This window comes from Cervus canadensis, chromosome 2 (assembly GCF_019320065.1).
Source record: "Cervus canadensis isolate Bull #8, Minnesota chromosome 2, ASM1932006v1, whole genome shotgun sequence".
Taxonomy (NCBI): Eukaryota; Metazoa; Chordata; class Mammalia; order Artiodactyla; family Cervidae; genus Cervus; species Cervus canadensis.
The window spans coordinates 73,411,768-73,432,859 of NC_057387.1; the positions used below are offsets into that span (position 1 = coordinate 73,411,768).

The 21,092-nt window shown below is 45.0% G+C and overlaps 1 protein-coding gene across 4 annotated transcripts in view; it reads left to right on the top strand.

Annotated features, from left to right (window-relative positions):
- GNG12 (G protein subunit gamma 12) overlaps positions 1-21,092 on the top strand; it is a 135,688-nt gene that overhangs the window by 73,388 nt on the left and 41,208 nt on the right. The window contains exon 1 of one of the 4 annotated variants that reach the window (XM_043461014.1): positions 522-726. The exons of the other annotated variants lie outside the window; for them this stretch is intronic. The gene's annotated coding sequence lies outside the window, so the exon portion shown is untranslated. Of the gene's footprint in view, positions 1-521; positions 727-21,092 lie in introns of those variants that run through there. 4 annotated transcript variants of the gene reach the window in all.

The window sequence follows — 21,092 nt, forward strand, 5'->3', positions numbered from 1 at the left end:
CTTAAATGGAAAAGTGGATGGCATGTCAGTATCCGGTTAAAGGGAAGCCTGAAATATTTGGAGGGGCATCAGAACTCCTGAGAGAGTCCCTATGGGGCTTACTCAGCACAAAACACAGTGTTTTGTGCATAAGTGGAGCTCAGAGGAAGGGCGTGGTGGGGGATAGTGACAAAACGCCCTTTGCTCAAGTTGTTCAAAGAAAGAATTTCTTTGTTTCCTGGACTTTTATTCAGATCTGAGTGTCTTATTTTTAAAATAGTTTGGGGAGACTCTCCTAGGAATAACAGTGACTAGCATTTGTTATGTAACTTACTATGTGCAAAGTATTGTGCTAAACACCATACATTCATTATTCTATTTAATCCTTACAGCAACCCTATGAGGTTGGTTGGGTTATCATGCCCATTTTTATTGATGAGGAAATTGAGGTGCAAAGAGTATAGTAATAATAGCAAACAGATACTGCCTACTTACTAGAGATCAGAAGTTACTCTGAGTGCTTCAAGTACCATCCTTACACTCCTCCTCTAAGTCAGATGCTATTATTACCTTCATTTTACAGAGAAGGAAACAGGCAGAGAGAGGTTATGCAACCTTGCCAAGGTCACACAGGGAGTGAATGGAAGTCAGAATACAAACCCCAACCCACGCGATTCCAAAGTTGTTGGTTTGTTTACCATCGCACTGTGCTGCCTCCCACAATACATTGTATGCTGTAACAGCTTGGTAAGTGTTTGTTGGGTTGAACTCTTCCACTCAGACTATAATTAGCCAACATAGAGAAGACTCCTCAAAGAAGAACTGTACCGGTCGTCACACTCCCACCCAAAAACCACGTCGGCCTCCATTATGGGATATATATGCAGCTCCATATGCTGGATTTTGCTCCTGACTTTCTGTCAGTAATAGGATATTCTTCCATTGGAACAGTCAGGAAAATTCTGTCATCGTGACAGATGTTTCCAGGAAACACTTCCACAGGGAGCATCTCAGAGAACTTTATCTGCTTCACACTTTTCTGGCAAGCGTTTCTTGGCCATGCTTGTTCTGCTAGAGTGGTGTCCAGCCACATCTCATTAGCCTCAAAAGGCCAGAGGGTTGCAGGGTGTCAAGCCAGCCCTGCACACACAGCCGTGTGTGCGTCGGGCACCCAAGCAGGCCTGCTTCCCTGACCTGACCCCTGGCCGGCGCCGGGGCATGTGAGCAGCAGAGGGGACCTGCTGCCTCTGTTAGCGAGCTGGCCGCTGAGACCAGGCGGTGTTTTTGATTGTCACGGTGCCAGTGAGGTCTGAGAAAGGACAGGACCCAGGCCTCTTAAATCATTCTCTGGGTATAATAATTCAGTCCCAGGGGTTTGGCTGCTTATTTTTCTATGCGTGTGTCACTGAAATAGGAAACCCGAAAGAAGTTAGACTAAAACCTCCTCCCCAGACCTGTGACTCTGCGCACGGAGACTTGTTTATGGAAGCGTCCGTCTGCTGCCGCTTCTCAGTAAGTGAACTGTGCCGTCTGGTATCTTCTCAGAACTTCTCGGCATCTCTGAGGGCGGGGGTGGGGGGTGAGCTGTAGGCCTCAGGTTCAGTCTTTTCAAGGAAAGCAATGCTTCTCTCTCTGAATATTTCTCCCTCAAAACAGATTTTTTTTTTCTCCACTGTGACAAAAATTGTGCATGTCAGAGGAGACAGGGAGTTTGGAACTGTCAAGGGGGAGGTGATGGTCCCCAGAGCAAGGTCCCCAGGCAGGCAGAGGTGGAAGTTTGAGAGCACAGGTAGAAAGGCTCCCATTTGCCATTGCTCCCTTGTCTCCACGACTTGTCACCTTCCGGCCATGTCAGTCCTTCGCTCACCTTTCCAAGTTGCAGTTGGAAGTGGGTGGATGTCTGCTGTGTCTTTAATGAGCTACCGGACATGTGTGAGGCAGGGGAGGTGGAAGTGAGAGGCCAAAGGCGATGCTGGGCTCCTGTGGGTGTTTTCCCCTCTCCTGTCTGGAGCAGCACTTCCTGCCTGTTCTCACGTAGGAACATCGAATCAGGGTAGGGAGAGAGATGCCCACAGCTCCAGGCTCTGGACAGTCAGGCCCTGCTCAGCCACCTGGGGCTGGGGCACCCCTGAACCTTAACCCAGGGGTGTTGCCTGAGAGGCTCTGAGCTACAGGATCATCACCCTCAAAGTCATCATCAGATTACCCCTATGCTCATTATCCACGACTCTTAATTTACCAAACCCTTTTGCTGCCAGACGTTGGAAATTCAAGGCAGGTGTTTGATTTTTAGAGATTCTGAGGTCCAGTCCCTTCGTGGGACCTTCAAAAAAACCGAGGGTCAAAGAGGCTTGAGCTGGGTCACCTTGTTGGGATCAGAACCATCCTTGTGCACTCGTAACTGTGGGATCAGTGTGAGTGAGGAGGCATGACATCACACACACATGCGTGTGTGCACACGTTTACATCAGTACATACACATATACACACAGGGCTACACTTCTCCTCTTAAAGTATCAGGTTTTCATATCTCATTCTAATGCAGTGTTTTACAACCAAGTAGAAATTTTAAGCCACATGGCTATACCAAGTTACCCATTCCCCATCCTGAACTCGAGAGGCTTGGCGTTCAGAGTCATTGCCCTTTGGGCAAAGACCACAGCACCCCGAGATCTTAGGGAACATGATGTCATTCGTCGTCAGGCTGTTTCTAGTCTGAGACACCCCTGTTATTCCACAGTGAATTATTGCAGTAGCCTCCCAACTGGTCTTCTTGAGTCCAGCCTTGCCTTTCGTACCAGATAACGTAGCCAGAATGGGCTTATTATAAACTTCAAACCTGCTCATGCTACTGCTTTTTCCTTCTCTCTCCGTGCCCCTTGGATTAACTAGCTCCTCTGCTGCATTCAGGTGCGGCATTAATGTTCCTCTGGGGGACCTTCCTGACTCAGCACGTCTGGTCTGGGCATCCCTGTCGTACCCTATTACCTCTCCTAACCCTGACCACATGGTCTGGAAGTTGTCTGTTTTTCTCCCCCTGCCCTGCAGATGCAAAGCCGCCTAGGACGGTGGGCCTGTTTGACTAGTGTTTGTGGCCCCAGAGCGGGCACAGACAGCAAGGGCATTCAGTACACATTCGGCACCTTCGCGTCTGCTGCTTGAACTTTAGTTTTTGCTTTATTCTCCAACGCCTGGCCCTGCTGCTTGTTCTTTTAAATGCCTTAGCATCTTGGTGGTATCAGGGCTCTCATATAAATAAACAACAACTTACCACTAGTGATGTCCCAGGACCAGGCTATATTTAGCACAATTTGTTCATAATTACTGTTCATCATTATGACCCTAGGACACTATAAAACTCTTAAGTGCCCTTGACTCATCAGAGGCAAATTAAATTATTCACTTAGCAAACATTTTTGAGCATCTACTTGGTACTAAGCATGTTCTTGGCACTATAAGGTGTATAAGGATGGGTGGGGTGGGTTGTGCCTCTTGGAATTGACTTAAATTTTTTGTTCATGTTTCTTCCTATGTTGAACACTTTAAAGCACTAGCACTTCACAGCATGAGCCCAGAAGATAGTGGTTTCTCTTCACTCAAGCATAGGAGTGGGATAAGCCACTTTGGGGGATACAAGGATACATAAAATACAAACCCTGTCCTTAAAAGGCCAAAGGTCTAACAGAAGAAACCAGATTTATACCTAAGTGCCTCTAAGACAAAATAGAAAGTGAAAAATGCCCTAAGAAGCTGTATCTGTTTGGGCTACAAGTAATAGGAAACCCAACTCAAACTGGCCTAAACCAAAAAGGGGACTTAATCTCTCATCTAAGAAGAGAAGTCCAGAGGTAGGCTGTTCCCAGTTGACCAATTTAGTGCTCATTGACAACATCAAGTTCTAGCTATCATGTCAACCTCAGAGCATCAGCAAACTCTCCTCATAGGTACAGAAAGGCTGCAGGCATCCCATCTTCTCATTCCAGTACCAAAGCAGATAATGATTTCTTATGCAGCCCTCTTTAAAAACAAAGAGATGTTTCAAAAGCCCCCAACCAACTCCCCGGTATGTCGTGTAGACCAACACTGAGACACATGCTCATTCATAAATTCAGCCGTGACAAATAGGATGGAGTCATTTATGTGCCCTCAATCTAGATTTTCCCTAATCACATGAGGAGATGATGCCCCGGTTCTGCCAGTACCGAGGAAACAGGGGGATGGCTATTGAGTGACAGGCTAGAGTGCTTACCATAGAGGGAATTGTTAAATAGCTCATGCTGTTCTGAGGGAAACAAGGTGATTCCTCAGTGGAGAAGCCCCCCTCCTCCCCAGGCTTCTAAGGGACGAAATGCAGGTGTTGTGAGAGCAGGCTTCCAGGAACAAGGTTTCTAGGAGGAAGCGACATCTAAGTTGGGGCAGAAGTCTCTAGAGAGGAGGGATAGGATCAGATTTTTCTTTCAGAAACCACTGGCTGTGAAGAAGAGGTTGGGGTGGGTTCTGGAAGGCAGACCAGCCAGGGAGCTGTTGCAGTGTTGCTATAATAGTCGTGGTCCTCAGTAGCATGGTGGCGAAGGGGATAAAAACATACCCACTTGAGCAATACCGGGGAGGTCGAGTGAGCAGGACCAGGAAGAAGAAGCCGAGGTGCAGTGGGTGGAGGGAGCCCAGGGTGACTCCCGAATGTCTGGTTGGGCAGCTGCCAATGGTGACATTGCTCCCCGAGCAGGAGACCACAGCTGTGGGCATCAGGGGGTGATGGATAAAGTGGTAGGGGTGGGCAATGAGTGCAGGTGGCATCGGGGCTCAGCGCGGACTGGGAGTGGGCTTGGAAAGAGCTTAAAGGTAGTCCAAAGTCAGTGCGCCCGGGGTCCCGCTAGGAGGCTACACTTGATCCTCCTAAGAATCTGTGCAGGCAGCCGGTGGGGAGAAGGCGAGGCAAGAATGTGCGGCGAGTCACGTGGTAGGAAGGGCACGGGGCAGGGCACGTCCATTCTTACAGGTGACTGGGAAGCAGGCTGCCCTGCGGGGACCGGAGGAGAGCTGGGCCAGGCCCACGAGGGATGGGGTGTGCTGGTGACGCCTGGGCCCTGTCCATGCCAGAGCCGTGGTACCCTGCTTTTAACCTGGCAGAGGGCTTAGATGCACCGTCCCAGCTTCTGTGTGCTGCCTGGCCTGCCTGGGGCAGGTGTTCGCGCATGAAGAATTACAGACGCCATCGGGCAAGGAGACTCACCCAGGGAGAGGGGGTCCATGCAGCCCCGGAAGCAGCTCCCTGCTCAGGCCAATGCTCTTTTTACCAGTTACAAATCCCTGCAGAGAATCTTTATTCACCCCACCCGAGCACTTTAGTAAGTACTGGGATTACAGAGCTGGGGAGACTATGATCCCATTTGGGAGACAGAGAAAGGCGAAAAAAGGAAAGAAAAAAAAAATGCAGTGTAGAGTGGAGATAGAAACAGAGAATGAGGGACTGTGGGGCTTTGGACTGCTCAGAGGAGGGTGGGGCCAAGGCTGGACCCAAGCAAGCCTCTGGGGGCTGCCCAGGTCCCTACCTCAGTGGTGGCTCCCTCCACCCACCAGCACACCTTGCATTATGATGTAAATGACCACGAGAGGTAGCAGTGGTCAGGGATCACCTCTTCAGTATAGAACACGAGCTAAAGCTTGGAGATATTTGAAAACAGGAGCTTTAAAAACCAAGCAAAACATTCTTACAGTATGTTTATCAGACACCCACCACGTACTCAGCTGTGGTCCAGGGGCTGGGCGTCAAAGGGAAGTAAGATGAGGTCTTGCCTTTGTGGAGTTGAGTAGGGAAGACAGGACAACCCCATGAGCTTGCTTCTGTAGTCCAAGGTCAGTGCTGGGGTGGCGCTGTAGGAGGCTGAGGGGAGGCCACCAGCTCAGCCAGGGAGTCACCAGGGAAAGTTGCTGGAAGCTGTGATCCAGATCAGGTTCGTGCAAGCCTTGCCTGCTTTGGGGTTTTTGTAGGGATACACGGATATAAATTGGCACTTAGACATTAAGTGTCTGATAGCTAATATTATTTGCAGCGCAGATTAGCTCAGGGATGAGCTGAGAATAGACAGGATGTTGCTAAAATGATGATACCTCAGTCAACTACCAGGTGCATGAAACGTAAAAAAGTTAAAGTACTAAAGCGTTCAGAATAGGACTAGCCAATTGTTTTCAACCTGTGTGTCACCTGCAGTTGATTGGAGCCAGGTGTTGAAAGAGGATGTTCACTCATGTCTGGGCCCAATAAGAAACGAGCATGTGATCTATTAGTGATGTCTGCCACGGGTGCAGTGGGGGAGGGGTCGCAGGCAGGCCAACATTTGCCATCCTCAGGTTAGAATGATAGATCAAATCATTGGGATCTGGCAACATAAAACCTATTAATCCCACCCCTACACACTTGGCATTTTTCAGAGACGAAAGTGCTCTGTTCGTACGTGAATTTTTTTTTAAAGTACACCATCATACTTTCAAAGTTGTCTATTGGAATTCCAGTTTTTTCAGCCCAGTCTCCTATAGTCCTTAGACAGCTGCCCTCTTGTCACTGATGGGAGCTGGAAGCAGAGCCACATCCTGAAACTCCACGGAAAGATAAATACAGGATAATTAATTCCTACGATGATTAAGTTGTATTTCTCCCGGTGGCAGGAGAGGAGAGGAACATATGTTAGGTTCTCCTTAAGTGCTGCTGTAGGGAAAGAGCTGCTAACGAGAACATCCAGTTATTCAGAGCTTCCCATTAAAGGGTCAGCACATTCAATCAAGGATGAGCCAGGCGCAGAGGGGCGGAGGAGAGACCACAGTTCCTTGTGTCTTGGTAATAACTCTTGCTGAAAGACAGATGTGGTACAAATGCACTGGTACTTGTCACGCTTCACGGTCATTAACCTGACGTCTCTATTGGGCTGCGTTAAATGCTGGTTTGGGTTAGAAGGCAGCCATGAATGCTAAAAGGTGGGGAGAGGCACATTTCGTATGTGAGTTTACTGGCATGTGCGGTTTGCTCCCAACCTGTTTGCCTGTTGTTTGGGCTTGCCTCTTCTGGAGTGTCCACAGAAGAACCCTTTCCACTGGTCTCGCTTTTCATGCTGGATTATCAATTAGATGTATCTTTGGGGGATGCTATTGAATGAGAACAAGGGCCAAGGTATGGCTGTTTTGGTTTTAAGTGTCTGTGAAATATTGTAGGGAGCAGTACGACCTCAGGCATTGGGTGAGTGTATTTTGGGGGAAGTGCATATACGTTTGAACTCACGACCCTAAATACAGCAACCCTGACCTACTGGAAGGCCCCATCCTGGACAGTGCCACCCGAGAGCACATTTATATTTATACGAAAACATAAATGGCCATTCTTGGAGATTGTGATTCTTACTACAAATATTTTTTTGAAAGTGGATAGAATGTGAGTATATGTATAGGAGTGTGTGTATGTGTGTGTGTGGTTGAGTAAGTTCAGGTGGCCCAAGTAATAAAGTAGTTAAAAACTATTGAAAAAGTATTTTAATATAAAAGCAAAAACAAAAGTGTATGCATCTCTTTTTGACGTGAAAGTCACTCAGTCGTGTCCAACTGTTTGCCACCCCATGGACTATACAGTCCATGGAATTCTCCAGGCCAGAATACTGGAGTGGGTAGCCTTTCCCTTCTCCAGGGGATCTTCCCAACCCAGGGATCGAACCCAGGTCTCCTGCATTGCAGGTGGATTCTTTACCATCTGAGCCACCAGGGAAGCCCAAGAATATTGGAGTGGGTAGCCTATCCCTTCTCCAAGGGAGCGTCCCAACCCAGGAATCAGACCATGGTCTCCTGCATTGCAGGCAGATTCTTTACCAACTGAGCTATCAGGGAAGCCTTTTTCTTCTTCTTTTTTTTTTTTTTTTTTTATGATGAGCAAAAAATACTTATTTCCCTCTCAATGTTATTTTTAAAGTGTCAAACATGTTACCTGATGCTACATAAAGTGTCATAAAATATGAAATATATGCAATCAGGGCAGGGAGGGTGGGTGGGAATCTACACAAGGCCCTGATGCTGTAACTGAAATGAATCATTAAACTGAAAGAACTGAAGTTTCAAGCACATGTACTTGCCAGTCTGATGTGAGTCTGAGACAAATTATATGGCTCAATAAGAAGGTATATAAATATGTGTAGGATATTCTGAGAAATGAGTGGGCCTAGAAACCTAATCCCCAGTTATAACACTGTTTCCATGGGAAAATATGCTCCCTAAGTGCCTTCTTTGAAAGCCAACTTTTGAAACCCTGCTGATTTATAAGTTGGGGGTTAATGATATAAAGCGATCACCTACTGATGCATAGAATTCTCAGCCCGAGTCCGTCATCAAGCATTTATTGAGTAACTGCTGGGTGGATTACACTCTGATAAGCATGGCAGGGTGAAACAAAGGGAATAAAGGAGGGTTTCTGCCCTCAAGAAGCTTGTGCCTAGCCCGAGAGGAAAGATGCCTACAGAGCAACCTGAGAGCATTCCCAGCGCCCGAGCTACAAGGCAGGGGTCCTGCAGGCCGCAGCGTGAAGGAGGGCTGTGAGGCCTTGTGGTGAATCAGGAGAATGTGGGGCCCCACCGGCCGAGCCTGTCCCTATTTGTTTGTTATCCCCATAGGCACACCAAAGACTTTCCCATTCTGCCCCCAGAGCCTCACAGAAGCGTGAAGGCCTGGCTGCAGGGAATGTCACATGGTGCTAGGATGCTGAGCCATTCAGAACCACAACTGGCATGCGGTGTTACCTTATAAGGAAAGGTTCGGGCTTCTTCCCTTCTTCCTTTCTTTCTGTCTCCCTTTCTTCTCTCTCTCTCTCTCTGTCTGTCTCTCTCTCTCAGGTAGGTAGACTCTTGGCAGTCTGGGCAGGGATGTACCTCCTGTGCCCAGAGTTCCAGCTCTTCAGCACGCCCTAGTGAATCCGAGTCTTTCTGAGATTTGGAGCCTGACTCTGTGTGTTTGGGGTGTCTTTTTCTCAGAGACTCTACACATGAGAAGGCGGTGACTCAGCAGCAGCAGACAGGCCGCTTGCCTTACTTGTGAGACAGAGCTGTGGCTTTTCATTTAGCTCTAGCCTGGAGGTCACCAAAAGGGAGAAGGGACATGGGGAGGGGGGCAAATTGACTGTAAAATTCCTGAGTCCGGGGCTGTGTTCCATCCCCCAAGAATGCTGACAGCCTGCAGAGAGGGGGGCTGTGGTCCAGGCTGGCCTGCCAGGTAAGGCATCCAGATCAACCACTGTGTCCTGATGGGAAGTACCTAAAAATAGACTGTTTGCTCCCTTCTGTACATTGCCTCCAAGAAGTGCTTCCCAGAGGCTGGATCAGCAAATAATTGTGCCCAAGGCTTCCTTATGGTTCTGTTCTTTAGCTTTTAGAGGCAGAGTCCTTTTTACTGTTTATGCTGTGGGGCTAATGGGGTGGGGGTGGTGACATTCCTATCCAAAAGGTTTAAAATAATAATAGTAATGTAGCAGCAAAGATTTCTTGAGTCTTTACTATATTCCAGGAACTGGAAGCATTTCATGTGATCACCTCATTCAGTTCTCCTTATAGCCCTTAACAGAGTTTTTGCATTATCATCTCCATTTTGCAGATGAGAAAACTGAGGCTTAGGGAGGTCATGTAACCTCTACAGAGCCTCGCTGCTAGTAAATGACAAAGCTGGGACACACACACAGATCTGTCTGCCTCCACATTTAATTACCAGATATTTCTTCCTCTCAGAAAACTTTTTATTTACAGTTTCTTACAAACCTTGCTCCTACTTCTCCTGCATTATTTGGGAAGGAAAAGAACTTCTTCTCCCAGGGCAGTAAGGAGAGGGAGAGGCCTTGGAAAAATAAGTCAGAGATGGATTTATTTTGAAAAAGGAGGGTTTGTGAGGGAAGTGTTGAGCTGGCCAGCTGAAAGGGAGAGGTTGTTCTGGACTCCGCGTGTGTTAGGGAAGAATGCATGGAAATGAGTGGGAGAAACAGAAAGTAAACCAGGACAGGGCAGGATCCAATGGAAGGAAATGTGATAGTCAGCAAAGAAAGGGGAGCCCTGCCTGCAAAAGCAGCGTGTTAATGATTAGTGCTCTGCGAACGTTGCAGGCCTCACGTGCCCTCCACGGTATGCAGAACTCCCCTGTATGGGGGAGAGTTGCTCTCCAAAAAACAAAACCATGAGATTTAATTCTGAGTTTCTGCAGGGACTGGATGAAATCACCACTGGAAAAACAAGAATGGCAGCACATGTTAATTATTTCAGGAACTCTTAGAGGGTGCAAATAAAACACCAGCCATCCCAAGGAGAGACAGGGCCCTTCCTCTACCCTCTCCTCTTGCTCCCCCCCACCCCCACCCCGACCCCCATCAGCATCCCATCCCCTTCTTGCTGCCTCAGTTGAACATTCCACATCCCTTGTGTTTCTCTGGGGGAAAAAAAAAAGCCTAAAGGAGATTTTTGTAAAGCAAACTGCATCTTCCCAGAAGCCTACGGTATCCCCTCTGGCCTTCTCTGACCTTCGAGGCGGATCGATCTTTGATTGGCAACATACTACTACTTTCTCTGCCTCCAGCATCTGAAAAGTCAGGGATTTCTTTATGGATCTTTAACCCAACTCCTAAATACCCAGGACTTATCCCCTTTAGAAGCACATTTTGCAAAGCAGAAGAGTTCCATGAAAAGTGAACCATAGTTCACTTTGCAGGTTTTCTCTTCTTTTTACCCTCCCTAAAAGAAAGGCTCTTTATCCCTGCCCTCTCTCTCTACACCAACCCCCGCCCCAGGCCAACTCACAGTCTGGTTTTAATATAGCAAGTTCTGTAATTATTTGTCTTTTGCAGATTAGGAGACTGAAACATTGCAGTTACTCTCCCTGGGTTCTCACTTGGCCCCAGTGGCTAGAACTATGCCCCACCATCCTTGTCCTCGTGGCCAGCAGCCTCAAGTCCCACAGTATCTCTGCCTTGGCACAGGGAGCCGACATTGTTTGCATAGCGTACATTCCTGGACAATTGAACTATCCAATTTAACCTTCAGAGCATCCCCATCGGTTTGTGGGTGTTTGTTCCGGGGAGAGGGGGAGAGACGGTGACTTTCATGGTTCACACATGATGCTACCCACACACACCCCAAATTCCAAACCTCTATTCTCTAGAGATTAGAGATGCAAATTGCATCTGTAAAATTCACAAGTCAAACATTTGCTTCAGTCATTTTATCTGGAAGCACATAGCATTAATTCTTGCTTCTTTATAATACTCCCCAACCACACCCATTGTGTCCCATTCTGTGAAAGCTTTTTAGAAATAGCCCCCCCCAAAAAAAGCCCGATTTCATGTGAAATTAATCTTCATTAATAAAGATATTATAATAACATATCAATCTTGAAATACATTCTGGTTATGATTGGTACCTAATCAAAGAAACTTTAAAACTGGTATCTCCAAAACCAAATCTTGTATCACCCAACATTCAGAAGAGTCTTTATGCTTTTAAAAGTGGCATTTTTGCAGTTTTGTGTACAGGAAGTTTGAGTCCAGAAATGACATTAGGAAAGGTATGAGTAAGATGAAACTCACCAGTTTTTCTTCCACTTATTTTGAGCGAATTTTAGTCCCCTCCCCAAAAATAAAACTTTTAAAATATGTTTTTCGCTTTGGGGATATTCAGCTGCCTTTTGCTTTCAAACTGGAATTTAAGCCTTCTCCATTCTTATCACCTTCCTTTGATCTCCTTTCACCTTTCCTGGATTCTAAAAGAAGAAATGTTTTAGAGCCTTGAAATCAAAATAAAATTGCAGCCTCCCTGAATTATTTACCAGTACTCACTTGGGTTTAACCATGATCATCTGCACATAATTTAAAAATCAAAACACCAACTGGAGGATTTAAGCCAAACCCCTATTTTTAGAACTGTATTAAAAAAAAAAAAATGGCAGATTTTATTTTCGGCCAAACAGCCACGGAGGAGGCTCCTGGGCATTCTTCCATCCCTCAGGGCAGAGCTGGGCTGACCACCTCCCTGCCTTGCCGGGACAGCTGCCTGCCTCCCTCCTGATGCCTTCCCCAGCCCTAGCTATTTCCCAGCCTCCAACAGACTGGTTACTGCAAAGCAAGGATGTTGCAGTACTTAATTAAAAAAAAAAAGAAAAAAAGTGTTTTGTAACTTCCCTTTTAGTTCTAGTGGATTTGTGTGCTCCTTGAGCTTGGGGGTAAGGTAAGACTTTTTTGTGTGTTTCTTTTTCTTTAGATTAAGAATGGAGGAGAAAAGTTTCCTTATGTATTCGTACAATCATGCCTTTGTCAGCAGGCAGTTTACAGGGGAGTCAATTTTTTAAAAAGAAGAGGGCTCTAGCCTTTAATTATCCCAGTTGGCATTCAGCTTTAGAAAGCCCGTGTACCTGCTGAGTATGTTAATTTAACCACTTTATAGTATCTTAGGGGCTTCCTTGGTGGCTCAGACAGTAAAGATTCTTAACTCAGTCAGTCTCCCACCCAAACCACCTCTTCTAAGAATTCAGAGGAGTCTGGAGATACATGAGAGTTTTGTACCTGCATATCTTTCTTTCTCTTTCTTGGTACTTTGGGCTTTAATTAAAATCTTTACTTCAGTTTTTTTGTTGTTTTCATTTGGTTTGGTTTTTATGTTTTTGTACCTCATGCAACTTTTTTTTTCTACTCAAACTGAAAATTTTATTACATATCTTAGCAGATGCAACAGGCATTAACAGAAATTCTTTATTTGTCTGCACCCCTGTAGAATATGGGGGCCAGGTTCAGTTTAGTTCAGTCGCTCAGTCGTGGCCAACTCTTTGTGACCCTATAGACTGCAGCACACCAGGCTTCCTGTCCATCACCAACTCCTGGCACTTGCTCAAACTCATGTCCATTGAGTCGGTGATGCCATCCAACCGTCTCATCCTCTGTCGTCCCTTTTTCTCCCTGCCTTCAATCTTTCCCAGCATCAGGGTCTTTTCCAGTGAGTCAGTTCTTCACAGCCCATGGTCAAAGTACTGGAGCTTCAGCTTCACCATATGTCCTTCCAATGAATACTCAGGACTGATTTCCTTTAGGATTGACTGATTTGATCTCCTTGCAATCCAAGGGACTCCCAAGAGTCTTCTCCAACTCTGCAGTTCAAAAGCATCAATTCTTCAGCACTCAGCTTTCTGTATGGTCCAACTCTCATATCTATACACGACTACTGGAAAAACCGTAGCTTTGACTAGATGGACCTTTGTCAGTAAAGAAATGTCTCCACTTTTTAACGTGCTGTCTAGGTTTGTCATAGCTTTTTCTTTCAAGAAGCAACCGTCTTTTAATTTTCATGGCTGCAGTCACTGTCCACAGTTGGACAGTTGGAGACCAACAAAATAAAGTCTGTCACTGTTTCCATCATTTCCCCATCTGTTTGTCATGAAGTAATGGGACCAGATACCATGGTCTCATGTTTTGAATGCTGAGTTTTAAGCCAGCTTTACACTCTCCTCTTTCACCTTCATCAAGGGGCTCTTTAGTTCCTCTTCACTTTCTGCCAGAAGGGTGGTGTCATCTGCATATCTGAATTTATTGATATTTCTCCCTGCAATCTTGATTCCAGCTTGTGCTTCATCCAGTCTGGCATTTCACATGATGTACTCTGCATATAAGTTAAATAAGCAGGGTGACAATATGCAGCCTTGATGTACTCCTTTCCCAATTTGGAACCAGTCTGTTGTTCCATGTCCAGTTCTAACTGTTGCTTCCTGACCTGCATACATATTTCTCAGGAGGCAGGTCAGGTGGTCTGGTATTCCCACCTCTTTACGAGTTTTCTACTGTTTCTTGTGATCAACACAGTCAAAGGCGTTAGCATAGTCAATGAAGAAGAAGTAGGTGTGTTTCTGGAATTCTCTTGCATTTTCTATGATCCAACAGATGTTGGCTATTTGATCTCTGGTTCCTCTGCCTTTTCTAAACCCAGCTTGAACATCTGGAAGTTCTTGGTTCACATACTGTTGAAGCTTAGCTTGGAGAATTTTGAGAATTACTTTGCTACTGTGTGAGATGAGTGCAATTGTGCAGTAGTTTGAACATTCTTTGGCATTGCCTTTCTTTGGGATTGGAATGAAAACTGACCTTTTCCAGTCCTGTGGCCACTGCTGAGTTTCCCAAATTTGCTGGCATATTGAGTGCAGCACTTTCACAGCATCATCTTTTAGGATTTGAAATAGCTCAACTGGAATTCCATCACCTCCACTAGCTTTGTTTGTAGTGATGCTTCCTAAGGCCCACTTGACTTCACATTCCAGGATGTCTGGCTCTAGGTGAATAGTCACACCATCATGATTATCTGGGTCATGAAGATCTTTTTTGTACAGTTCTTCTGTGTATTCTTGCCACCTCTTCTTAATATCTTCTGCTTCTGTTAAGTCCATACAATTTTGGTCCTTTATCGAATCCATCTTTGCCTGAAATGTTCCCTTGATATCTCTAATTACCTTGAAGAGATCTCTAGTCTTTCCCATTCTGTTGTTTTCCTCTATTTCTTTGCATTGATCACTGAGGAAGCCTTTCTTATCTCTCCTTGCTACTCTTTGGAACTCTGCATTCAAATGGGTAATCTTTCCTTTTCTACTTTGCCTTTCATTTCTCTTCTTTTCTCAGCTATTTGTAATGCCTCCTCAGACAACCACTTTGCCTTTTTGCATTTCTTTTTCTTGAGGATGGTTTTGATCACCCACCTCCTGTACAATGTCATGAACCTCTGTCCATAGTTCTTAAGGCACTCTGTCTATCAGATCTAATCCCCTGAATCTATTTGTCACTTCCACTGTATAATCTTAAGGGATTTGACTTAGATCATACCTGAATGGTCCAGTGGTTTTCCCTACTTTCTTCAATTTCAATCTGAATTTTGCAATAAGGAGTTCATGATCTGAGCCACAGTCAGCTCCCGGTCTTGTTTTTGCTGACTGTATAGAGCTTCTCCATCTTTGGCCACAAAGAATATAATCAATCTGATTTAGGTGTTGACCATCTGGTGATGTCCATGTGTATGGTTGTCTCTTGTGTTGTTGGAAGAGGGTGTTTGCTATGACCAGTGCGTTCTCTTGGCAAAACTCTGTTAGCCTTTCTTCTGATTCATTTTGTACTCCAAGACCAAACTTGCCTGTTACTCCAGGTATCTTCTGACTTCCTACTTTTGCATTCCAGTCCCCTATGAGGAAAAGGACATCTTTTTTTAGTGTTAGTTCTAGAAGGTCTTGTAGGTCTTCATAGAGCCATTCAACATCAGCTTCTTTGGCATTAATAAAAAGAGGAGAGGAAATTGAAATTCAAAGATGAAGCTGTATGTCGAAAGTGATAAAATTCCTACGCGGGAGAATCAGAACCCAGGGCACATGGACCTGTTTCTGTCCTGTCTCCCCTGACAGGCCATCCAGTCTCCATGGGAGGAACTGAGACCCAGAAGAGTGAAATGCCTTCTCCTCCTCATATAACTGATTCATATCCAGTCTAGGACTAAAGCCTAGGACTTTATTCCCAGTGTGTTCTTCGGTGCAGCAACTCAGATCAAAAACCAGCCCCGCAGCTAGTATTTGTGGTGGGCTTGCACTGTTGGCCACTGTGAAAACTTGTTTAGATACATCGTCCATTGATAATATGTCCACTGCCCCTGGCTGTTTGTCATCTGTGCTCACATAAAAGAGGTTTATCTTTTTATTTCCCAAACATGTAAATAAACAATCCACAAATACTAAATCATTCGTTCCTCAGCACAACCCAAGAGGACAGGTGCCATTATTATTCTCGTCTTGCAGATGAAGAAAGAGGCACAAAGGAAATGAGTGACTTACCCTCGCTTACACAGCTAACAGGGGCCAGAGCTGAAGCCCCCACCGCCTGGCTGCTCATCTGTGAGTGTAGCTATTACTCCCTGCTGTTGTAGTAAATGGGATCCCATATTCCTTTAATTTTTTTTAATTTAATTTTAATCTTTTTAATTTGAGGGGGGTGGGCGTATTGCCAATTAACTATGCAATCTGCATTTCTTTAAGTGAAATATAAGGACCAGAGAGTGTGAAGCTGGAGAGACCTCAGTTCAAATCTCGGGTCTACCCCTTACTAGGTTGCGATTTCTTGTGAGTGATTGAACCTCTTCAGGCCTCATTCTTCCATCTATAACATGGGACTAATGCACATCTTGTAGGGTCACAGTAAGGAAATTGAGGGGCTTCCCTGGCGGCTCAGATGGTAAAGAATCCGCCTGGAATGCAGGAGACCCAGTTTTGATCCCTGGGTTGGGAAGATTCCTAGAGAAGGGACTGGCTGCCCTCTCCAGTATTCTTGCCTGAAGAATTCCATGGACAGAGGAGCCTGGTAGGCTACAGTCCGTGGGGTCACAAAGAGTCTAATACTACTGCCACTAGCAGGGAAATGAGAGAAGCTGCTCATTGAGTAGTGGTTACACATTTGTGATGCTGGAACTTCGCTTTGCTGATCCATTTCCATAAACCTGCACTAAGATATGTGAGCTCTCTCAGCAGACCACAGGTTGGCATCTCTTCCCACAAATGCTCTTTTTTTTTTTTTTAAATATTTTATTTGTTTGGTTGCTTCAGGTCTTAGTTGCAGCATCTTCCATTGTGGTGTGGGCTTCTCTAGTTGTGACTCATGGGCTTAGTTGCTTCGCAGCATGTGGGATCTCAGTTCCCTGACCAAGAGTTGAACACCTGTCCCCTGCATTGCACGGCTGATTCCCAGCCACTGGACCACCAGGGAAACCCCCTCGAACGTTCTTTACATGTCTGAATTTAGAGAGGTGCTAAATAAATCAATTATTTAGAGAGGTACTGGAGAGGGTGGGGGCACAGTGAAGAAACACCACAGGTAACCCTGAGAACTTCAGCTGGGACTCTAGGCTTGCATACAGTGGTTGGCAGTTCCCAAACCCTGCTTAACCCGGACCCATCTTGCCTTAGAAGGCAGCTAACGGACTAGTGTTTAAGAGTGAAAGTTTGGAGTCAGGACCCAGTACTGCAGGGTATTAGATCCAATCTGCTTGATTTTCCATGCCTGAGTTCCTCCTTACATCAAGTGCCAATGGTTGCAGTTCCCCCGTGGGATTACGGTGAAGATTAAATGAGATGGTCCTTGGGCAGCACTTACCACAGTGCCTGCTGCTTAGTTGAGAACTCGGGAGGCTCCGGGAGTTGGTGATGGGCAGGGAAGCCTGGTGTGCTGCAATCCATGGGGTCGCAAAGAATTGGACGTGACTGAGCGACTGAACTGAACCGAAACTGTTCAGATTATTGTCACTATTACTGTCCTTCAAGCAAAGACCTTGGAGGACGCTCACCTCCCTCACTCTCCCTACCTGCCTCCTTTCCTTCCTTCCTCCCACCCACACATACACTAACACACCCGAAGTGGCTTCTTACGTTATTATAGTACTAACTGTTTTCAGTAATCACAGATAAATACCAGTTTTTTCCAGCTTGATGTATTTCCAGCATTTGAGTTTAAGCAAGCTCTGAGAGTTGGTAATGGACTGAGAAGCCTGGCATGCTGCAGTCCTTGGGGTTGCGGAGTAGGACACCACTGAGCAACTGAACCGATATTTCCAGAAAATTATTTGGCATCTGATTGATGTTCCCACATCTCTTAGGTACCAAGACCTTTGAAAAGAGCTGGGTTGACTGGACTGCTTCCTAATTTATTAGCTCCTGTTTCCTAAAACAGTCTTCCCTAGTGGCTCAGATGGTAAAGAGTCTGCCTGCAATGTGGGAGATCTGGGTTCAATCCCTGGGTCCAGAATATTCCCTGGAGAAGGGAATGGCAACCCACTCCAATATGCTTGCTTGGAAAATTCCATGGATGGAGGAACCTGGTGGGCCCCAATCTGTGGGATCACAGAGTCGGGACATGACTGAGTATGTTTCTTAAAACAACGAATTTCGCTTCTCGATAAATACAAATATGAAATTATTTTTTAAGCAGGACAGTAGCCTTTATTCATTGCTCTTTGAGTTTTCTGAGGTTTAAACAATAGATGTCATACATTTAAATAGGATTTTGGTGTGTTTTTTTTTTTTTTCTTTTTCCCTCCGTGATGGGGTCAAAAAGCAAATTTAGGCATAGACAGGTGTGAGGAGACCTAAATGTCTTCTTTCCCCAGGGCCTTACTTTGCAGTGCCCTTATATACATAGGCATTCTGGCCTGTTACCCTCCTTATCTGGTTTTTCCAGTAGTCATGTATGAATATAAGAGTTGGACTATAAAGAAAGCTGAGTCCCGAAGAATTGATGCTTTTGAACTGTGGTGTTGGAGAAGACTCTTGAGAGTCCCTTGGACTGCAAGGAGATCCAACTAGTCCATCCTAAAGGAGATCAGTCCTGAATGTTCATTGGAAGGACTGATGCTGAAGCTGAAGCTCCAATACTTTGGCCACCTGATGTGAAGAACTGGCTTATTGGAAAAGACCCTGATGCTAGAAAAGATTGAATGCGGGAGGAGAAGGGGACAACAGAGGATGAGATGGTTGGATGGCCTCACTGACATAAGTTTGAGTAAACTCTAGGAATTGGTGAAGGACAGGGAAGCCTGTTGTGCTGCAGTCCATGGGGTCACAAAGGGTCGGATACGACTGAGCAACTGAGCTGAACTGAACCCTCTTTATCTAATCCAACTGTTATCTAGGTTTCATTCTCATTCTGTTGCCTTAGGCCTTGTTAGCAGCAAATAAGAAAAAATACCTGCGTCTGCTATATAGAAACATTTGTACATAGGTACAGTTTTATGGTTTGTTAACAAAAGTGTGTTGCATTTTGTGTTATTTAGCTGTGGTTTGACATTGTTTTGCCAACCTAGCTGACATTGTCAAGAAGAACCTTGCTTCTCCTTCAGGTACTAAGTACAATACATACTAAATCTTGATGCTACAAATCCAGGATTCAATTACTAGACAGCATTTTGTTTTCTCACAGCTTCCTCCACTCCTTCCCTACTTCAGATTCCAGAAAGTAGCTTCAGTGGTAACACTCTACACAGAGACAGTATTGTTAGGGAATCCTATGTGGCTGTGAATTTTGCACTAAGCAATCAGAGCTTTGTTCTTTCTGATTGATAAATATACAGCTTGTGTCTTACTCTTCCAATATAAATATATATAAAACGCCAGTATTGTTGCATACCACCTTCAAGAGTGTTTATCATATCTATGTATCAAATGTCATGTTTAATATTTTTCTTTAAATCTGTTTTTAAGCTAACTCACTTTTTAGTCTTTTCTCAAACGATATCATCAGTAAAACCACTGTGTGATGTTTATTTATTTATTTATTTTTGGTGTGATGTTTAATTCTATTTTTTCTAAGCATTAAAGTAAATACTAGCCATTATTATTAAAGAATGGATGCATGTGTACCACCAAAAATTATTGCACGTTACAAAGAGTGGAAAATAGCACTCTTTAATGTAGAGAACAGTCAAAATGGTATAGTTTGCTAGTAATTTCATTTTAACAATTTTATAATAAATACTTTTTCTTAGGTAGTGTGTGTCACTTTATACACACTGTTCTGCACCAATGTTCTTCAGTTTCTTTGGCCTCTACCTACCATTTAAGGCTCTAAAGTGTATTCCTCTTTTAAGATAAGAATCATCTTATCTCTTAGAGTAAATTATGAGAATGAAAGCTCTGAGTACAGTGCCTGGCACAAAGTTAGGGCTGTTAGTTCCTCTCTGATCTGTGTGTGTGTTTTCTTCCCAGCTGACTTTATCAAATCCTAGGCATCAAAGAATTCCTGAATTCATTGAGTATAAAATATACTGGTTTGCCTCCAGTAGATGCCCAACACATTATTTATCAAATGATTAAGAAGGTAGTGGTAGAATAGTCAGGGAAATAAACAGAAATGGGTCATGAGGATAAGACATTTCTTGATGTTGGCTTATTAATGCATATTATTGTAGATGAGTCTTAGTGATGCCCTGTGCTGTGCTTAGTCGCTCAGTTATGTCTGACTCTACGACCTCATGGACTGTAGCCCTCTAGGCTCCTCTGTCCATCCTCGGGGATTCTCCAGGCAAGAATACTGGAGTGGGTTACCAGCCCGCCTCCAGGGGATTTTCCCATCCCAGGGACTGAACCCTGGTCTTCCACATTGCAGGTGGATTCTTTACCAGCTGAGCTACCTTGGACCACGTTTATTCAAGTCATCTCTGGAAAGGGCTTGGAGAGTCTGTCTCTGGCCAGTTCCCCTTCATTCATGCCACCCCTAAGTGGAGAAGGAGAAAGAACTGAAATTCAGTCTCAGGACTTTGGGGGTTTTGATTCCTGAACTCTCATTGGTCTCATCACTGCCTGAAAGAGCAGAGCAGTTTTTTAAAGGTCGTTTTCCCCACAGTTGCAAACTCAGACACTGAAGGGCCAGCCCAGGGCAGCATAGCCTTGGGGGAAGCTGAGCTCTACCGCGAGGTCTGCAGCCATGTGAGAATGTGCTGTCTCTAAAAAAAAAATCAGAAATCTGGATTTTATGTGAAAACTCCCAATATCTAGATGTTGGCTCTGTTGCTGGTTTTGTTTTTAAATAATCCTTTGTGGGCCAAATTAAACAGGTCTGCTGCCAGCTCCAGCCCTCCAGATGCCAGTATGAGACTTCTGACTTAGATTTTGCTTCCTTGATTGATAGCAGAATTTGTTCATAGATAAACAGTATTTTTTTTTCAGCAATTTATTCTCATGTCAAACAAGCTAGTTTAACTATTACGAACTCTTGAGAATGCTGGAGTGAAAGAATGATTTGTAACTTTGGTGGTCAGTTTTTGTGGGGGAATCCCAGCTCCTCCGAAACATGGGAATAAACCCTAAAATCTAGACTCCAATCTTTTCCCTCTTTGCAAACAAAGGAAGCAGCAGATGCCAGGCAGTTAACAGCACAGGTAACCTGGTAAGAACTTCAGTTAGAATATGGTGAACTCTCTTCCAGGGTCAGTACCTTTTTGTAGGGCAATAAGGAACAGCTTGGAAAGAAAGTCCATGTTGGCTGCACGTATCAGTGACCTTATACAAGAAGGTAGTGGCCTTGAAATCCAGGTGTGCGATCAGTCAGAATAGCC